The sequence below is a fragment of the Sturnus vulgaris genome, unplaced genomic scaffold (genome assembly GCF_052056855.1).
Source record: "Sturnus vulgaris isolate bStuVul1 unplaced genomic scaffold, bStuVul1.hap1 Scaffold_192, whole genome shotgun sequence".
Lineage (NCBI taxonomy): Eukaryota > Metazoa > Chordata > Aves > Passeriformes > Sturnidae > Sturnus > Sturnus vulgaris.
Genome location: NW_028276155.1, coordinates 2,029,985 through 2,037,426, shown reverse-complemented (window position 1 = coordinate 2,037,426; position 7,442 = coordinate 2,029,985).

The following is a 7,442-nucleotide window of genomic DNA, read 5'->3' as shown; positions in this document are numbered from 1 at the left end:
CTTTCATGATATCAAGGAAAGAGACAAGTTTATTCAGAAACACACTTGGTTTTATAGCATGACTCGTAGAGTAGAGAAAAGGTGATTGGTTCAGAGAGAAAATACCCCATTCCCGGGGTCTGGTCATGCACCACAACAGGTGTTCTATCTTGTTATTAATTCCTTTTTATTTTGACCAAATTACACCTGTGAGAAATTCTCCCTAGCCTTGAGCTGGACCAGCTTATCGGCTGGGAACAGAGCTGAGAAGCTGCAGCCTGGAATATTTTTCAGGCTGCAATTTTCTTACTTTCTCAATATGTGTCCCTACAAAAAAAAAAAAAATACTATTCTTACCACTCTACCAGGGTTATCTGACACAAAACACCTCCTCTACGTATGGATCTAGGTCACCTGTAGAAGCAAACACACTAAAGAATCCAGCAGGAATTATTTATCTCTGCTCCCATCTGTCACATCTCCTCTGGAGCTGCAGGTGCAGCCCCAGCTCTTGGGAGGGCTCAAGGGGTCACAGGCTCAGCTCCCACACAGAGACCTTGCAGACCCTGGGGTGCCCCTTTCAGCCTCCCTGCCCAGAGCCTTTCTGCAACCTTCCCCCTGGAGCTGCTGCTTCCCTGCAGCCCCGGCCATGGACAGCAGCAGAACCTGGTGTGTCCCGAGCAGCAGGGCCAGCTCAGGGCCCTGTGGGGAGCAGGGGCTGGGCCAGCAGGACAAGCCAGCCCGGCCAGGCAGGACACGCTCAGCTGGGGAAAGGGATGTGCAGGGAGAGGAGCAAGGGAGCATTTCTGTGCCTGCAGGGAGGAATGCAGAGGAAGCTGCTGCTGCAGGCACCAGCTCTGGCCAGGCCTCTCTGTCCCCTGCCCAGGGCTGCTGTGCTGGCCTGGGGAGAGACAGGGGCTGGCACTGAGTAGGCAGAGGCAGCCTGTGCTGGGCATCTCCTGGAGCCAGGACCAGCAGTTCTGCACTGTCCCTGAGCTCCATTTCCCCTGCCATGGGGAGCTCCAGCCCTGGGGCTGCTGTGGAGGCTGAGCTCCCTCTCTGCCCCTCAGCAGCTGCCGAGCCCTTCAAGGGGGCCAGGGCTGTGGGGTGAATGCCCCCAGTGCTGGAGCACCTCAGAGCGGGCACTGCCATGGGGCTCACCCAGAATGGGCTGGGCTGGGCTGGGCTGGGGTGAGGGCAGGGGAGGTGGGCAGAGCTGGGCAGAAGCTGGGCTAGACTGGGAAGTGCCCAGGAGATAAAACCCACTGGTGTCAGCTGAGCTGTGTGACTCTGCAGGGCCAGGACACGTTCCAGCAGGTGTGTGCTGCTGTGCCAGTCCCCTGGCAGGGATCTCAGACAGGCAGGGGCAGCACTGAGGAGCTTGGTCTGTGGCCTTGGTGGCATGGCCAGTGTGAGAAGGTGCCCCAGGGCTTTGAGCATCCCTCCAGCCTCTTCCATCAGCCACTTCCACCCCTGGGCACTGAACTGACTTTCTTGGTCTATTTGTTCTGTGCTTATCTCCTTCCTCCTGCCCATTTCAGCACTGCTCTAGGGGCAGCATCAGCCCTGCCCGGGCTCCCTCCTCACCCAGTCCTTGGCAGAGCCCAGAGCAGGGCTCTCTGTGATCCCTGGCACGGGATGTGGGTGCTGGGACTGGACACTGAGGTGTGGAGTGGACACTCTGGTGGGGAACATTTGCCCACCCAAAACACTCCTTGTGCTTGTGATGAGGGGATGTGCGGCCTGTGCTGGCCAGGGGGGCTGTGCTGCCTCAGGGACAAATGACAGACATGAGCCACAGCACAACGACCAGGAGGTGGAAGTGAGGACAAGTTACAGAGGAGGAAATCAAAAATCTGACCTGACCATATGTTCGTGTGTTTAGGAAAGCCAAAGCCCAGCTGGAGCTGATGGAGGCTGCAGACAACATCCAGAGCAAAGTCAATTCAGTCACTGTGTTTGCAGTAAATGGCTGCAAAAGGAACACGTCAACCTGCTGGTAAAGGAGGCAGGGACAGACAAATTTAGGATCATGGAATGGCTTGGGTTGGAATCTTAAAGATTATTATTCAGTTCCAATCTCCTGCCATGGACAAGGACACCTTCCACTGAACCAGATTGCTCCATCCAACCTGGCCTTGAACACCTCCAGAGGTGGGGAGTCTGCAGCCTCTCTGGTTAACCTGTGCCAGGGCCTCACCACCCTCGCTGGGAAAATTTTTTCTTAATTTCCCATCTAAACCTGCCCTGCTTCACCTCATGGCCATTCCCCCCTGTCCTGTCACTCCAGGCCTTTTTCCAAAGTCCCTCTCCAGCTCTCTCAAAGCCCCTTTAGGTGCTGGAATGGGCTCTAATGTCTCCCTGAGCCTTCTCATGCCCAGGCTGAACAGCTCCAGCTCTTTCAGCCTGGCTGCAGAGCAGAGGGGTTCCAGCCCTGCAAATGTCCATTGTGACACTGCAGGGCTTCATGGAACCAAGGATTCATTGTCACACTGTGGAACCACGGAGACTCTTGTGACACTGGGGTGCCCCATGGAAACAAGGGCCCTTGTGGCACAGTGGAGCCATATGGAACCAAGGAGAGCATTGTGACACTGGGAAAACAAGGAGAGCTTTGTGACACTGTGGGGCCACATGGAATCAAGGGGCCACTGTGACACTGAGGGGCCTCAAGGAACCTAGGACACCATTTTAATACTGCAGAACCAAGGAGAACATTGCTACACTGAGGAGCCTCATGGAGCCATGGAATCCATGGTACCACTAAGGGGCCTCATGGAACCAAGTGTCCTTTGTGATGCTGCGGAACCAAGGGGCCATTGGGACACTCTGGGGCCCCATAGAACCAAGGGGTCATTTTGACACTTCTGGGCCTCCTGAAAACAGGGGATCATTGTGGAACTGTGGGGTCTTGTAAGACAAAGGGCCAGTGTGGCACTGCAGGGCCTCAAGGAACCAAGGGCCGTTTTAAAGCTGCAGAGCTGAGCTGACCTTTGGGACACTGTGGGGCCTGATTGAACAGATGAGAATATCATGACACAGTGAGACCTTATGGAAACAAGGATCTATTGTAACACTTTGGGGTCTCATGTACCCAGGAGTCCAACTGTGACCCTGCAGAGTCAAGGAGATCATTATTGTTATAAATGAGAGACAAAAGTCTCGATATTCAGCAAAATTTAGATTGTTTTATTTGATATAGAAAGAGCAAGCAGCATGCTGGGGAACGTGAGGGGTCACCGCCCACTCCACGCTCCACCGAACCTTGGTTTGCAGCCTCTTCTTATACTGTGGTTTCTCATTGTAATCAACAATTTTTGGATTTTTGTTGTCATAAGCGGTGGTGGTTGAATAAACATCCTTACACAAATTCACAAAGCCTTTGGGTGATAATCAGTCACAGATAGCCATCTGGTCCTTGTAGATAGCCACCAGAGAAGTTCTGGAAGTCTGGTCTTTGAGATAAGCAGCATTGATCAGACAAAGGCAGGAAGGGCTATTGAGAAGTCTGATTTTGCAAGCTGGTAGCTGATACAACTTATTTGGAAAACATAACGTAACATATTATAATGTAACATAATACAACATAATATAACATAACAAGGTGATTTTAAACAGAATGATTTTATCATATAATATCCTTTATCTAGTGTCCATGCTTCACTTCAGAGGTCAGTATTCTGGTTTATACAAACCCTAATGCTTTTGTGATTAACACGAATCTTTTATCAATTGTCACAGGTCTGAGCCAGTGTGGACAACCTTGCTGCACATTGCCCGACCTCATCCTGTCTGTCCTCACTCACCTGGGACCGTGCTTTGCTTGGAGAACTGGCTGCAGTCAGGCAAACATGGGATTTATTCCTTTTCTTTTTCTGAAGTAATCTAAAACTCTTGAGTTTCCCCATTACAAAGAGACACTCTCCTTAATTGTGTGCCAAGCCCAAGCTGCCACCAAGGAGGTTTCTTTTCCCAAGGTAGAGCCATGCAAGAACTGTTTTAGACATTTGGACACCCTTGGTTCCCTGAGGCCTTGTTGTGTCACCATGGACTCTTGGTTCTGTGAGGTTCTGTGGTGTCACAATGGATGTTTGGTTCCATGTGCCCCACAGTGTCACAGGGGTCTCCTTTTCCTTGTGGCAACCAGCACTAAACCCCACTGGCAGGGCCAAATGCCTGGGAAGAAGGAGAAGGGGACATTTGGAGTGATGGTTTTTGTCTTCCCAGGGCACAGTGACGTGGGCTGGGGCCCTGCTGTCCTGGAGATGGCTGAACACCGGCCTGCCCATGGAAGGGCTGAGAGACAACAACCTCTGTGCATGGAACTGCAACAGCAGAGAGCTCAGGCTGAAGGCTGGGTTTAACAGACTGTCACCAGCACAGGAACCATCAATGTGAGAGGAAAGATGTGTGCTCATGTCTTTACAAATCATTTGGTGGGTGAAGGGATGGGTGTTAAGGTGTTTGAAATGGGTCATAACATTTCTACTGACTTTGGGCAGCAGGTTTGTTACCGGGCCCAGCCAGCTTGGCTCCTGACACAGACAAGGGTTTTCACTGGTTTGTACTGGTTTTTACCTATTTTCCTGGTTTGTACTGGTTCATACTGGTGTTTTCTGGTCCATACTGGTTTGTACTAGTTACTAGCAGTTTGCATTACACTGTTGTTTACTTTTTTATACTGGTTTTTACCACTTATACTGGCCCATACTGGTCTATACTGGTCCATACAGGTCCATACTGGTTTATACAGATTTCAGGGTGCCATCGAAGCTATCGTTTATGGGGCAGTGACTGGAGCTGAACCCCAACTCCTACAGGGTGTGGCACCACCAGGGCTGGGTGCTGGGCCGCTCTGCAGCGCCCCCTGCTGGCCAGGGAGGACCTGGCACTGTGCAAGCACCTCCTGGTGGCCAACCCCTGCAACTGTGAGTGGCTTGTACTGGTTTGTACTGGCTTGTGCTGGGATAGGATCCAGGGCGTACTGGGATGGGGCTGGGGTTACTGGATTGTACTGGGTTATACTGGGAGAGAGTGTGTGAGTGTCCGGGAGGATCTAGCACTGTGTATACTGGTTGTAGTGGGTTATGCTGGTTTGTACTGGGATGAGGTGCTGGGGTGTTACTGGTTTGTACTGGGTTATCCTGGGAAAGGGAGCAGGGGTGTGTGAGTGCCCCCTGCTAGCTTGGAGGACCTACTGGCCAGCTGCGAGTTGTACTGGTTTATACTGATTTATATTGGGATGGGGTGCTGGGGGTCACTGGGTTATACTGGGATGTGGTCCTGGCAGTAACTGGATTGTAGTGGTTTATATTGGGTTATACAGGGATATTCTGCATTTTACAGGGTTAAACAGGGATCTACTGGGTTATACTGGGAGGGGTCTTAGGGATGCTTGGCACTCCACTGGGAGCAGCTTCTGGGGATGCTGGCCTTACTGATTTATACTGGGATGGAGCTTGGGACCTACTGGGAGTGACTTCAGGTTGTGCTTACTGGTTTCTACAAGGAGCTGCTGCTATGGGCTCAGGGGCTCAGGCGTGGCTCCCAGTGCTTACTGGGTTATACTGGTGCCCTCCAAGTATAAACCTGGGAGCCCCAGGACCACACTGGGAATGGGTTTGGGTGCATGAGACCTTACTGGTTTATACTGGGATATGCTGCCATGGTTTGTCAGGACTTGCTTGATCCCAATCAGCCCCGTGGTGCATTTGGTGCTGAGCCCTTGAACCTCAGAGCCTGAGAGGAGATTGCACAAACCTTTCCAGGAGTCCAAGGCAGAAGAAAAACCCAAAGTGTCTCAAAGCATTAATGGGTCTCACTGAAGTCCATCCCCAACACAGGCTCCTCATGGACTCCTTGGAGGAAAGAACTGGATGCCAGGATCGCCAAAAACCCTCTCAGAGAGTCAGAGAGGAAAGGAAAATCCAAACTACCTTTAAAAACTTGAGTATCTCAATGTATTATTGAGACACACTGAGTGTCAATATAAAGCTCTCAAGGGACTAATTAAAGAAGATAATTGGAGCCATGATTGCATAAACTACTAGAAGAGTTGGTGTAAAAAGGGAACCTCCAAGTACCTTAAAAAAAATGAAGTATCTTGAAGCATTAATCAGCCCGACTGAGTGTTGTTACTGACAAAGGCTCTCAAGGGACTAATTAAAGCAGATAATTGGAGGCCATGATTGCACAAAGCTCTCAGAGACTCCAAGGCAAAAGCAAAACCCAAAGTGCTCTGAAAAACCTGCAGTCCCTGGGAGCATGAAGGAGCCCCCAGGGCCATTCCTGACCAAGGCTCCCCAGGGACTGGTCCCAGCACATCCCTGAGGCCACTAGGATGTGGGGGGATTCTGAGGGCATCCTCAGTGGGCAGCCTTGCTGGGGCTGTGCCAGGAGGCCCCAGTGGCTCAGGACAAGTTGTCTCCTCGCAGCCCTTGGTGGCACAGACCCTGCTGTGCCCCAGGGCACCAAGATTTGGCTTCTCTTTGTCTCCACCTGTCATCACTGCCTCCAATTTCCTGCTGTGACTGGAACCTGGGGACACTTTCTCAGTTGTGTCCCTCAGAAGGACCCATTAAAACTTTAGGAAACTTTGGAGTTTGATTGTGACTTGGAGTTCTTGAGAGGTTTCTTCAGCTCCCTGTCAGGGACTGATGCTCAGAGACTCAGCCCCAAACCCCAAGAGGGTCATTAAAGTCCTTGTGCTGTGTCTGTGCTGCTGAGCTGGGCTGGGCTCCTGCCTCAGAATGTGATCCTGACAAGCAAGAAGAGCTTCAAAAACACATTTCTCTTCATGATTAGCTCCTGTGCACAGCTCAGCAGGGCTGGGGCACTGCCTGCAGCCACCCCGGGCACAGCAGAGAGGCACAGAGAGCTTCAATCAGTCAGGGCTGGGAAGATGCTGAGAAGTGCCTGGGGCAGAATCACTCCCAGCCCTTGACACAGGAAGCCTCTGGCTGCAGGACAATGCAGCTGCAGCTCCTGGAGCCATCTCCTAAAGCTGGAACATCCCAATGCCTGCAGACTGTGTGAGTACATTCTCTGATGATCTCTTGTGTAGAGCAGCCAGGGGTGCCCAGGGCTGTGGTGCAGAGCAGGGTCCTGCAGCCCAGGGTGCTGTGCTGGGGCAGGGACTCTGCTGCCTGCCAGGGACAGCTCTCAGCCAGCCCTGGGAGCTGCTCCCAGCACTGGGGGACAAGGTCTGGGTGGAAGGAGACAGCTGGTAAGGCTTGGAAGTGTTCTCCTTGTGTGGTGAGTATGCTGCATTGTTCAGAACTGCTCCCAGCATAACATTGAACTCCAGAATGTTTATATGTAGATTACACAGGGAGCACAGTGAGGCAGGGCCTGCATAAAAAGGAAAATCCTGATTTTATAATTTACTGCTCTGCATTGCATAGAAGGGAAATTGTACATAGATATTAATCTCTAAATTCAGTTTGGAAAAAATAGAATATTTT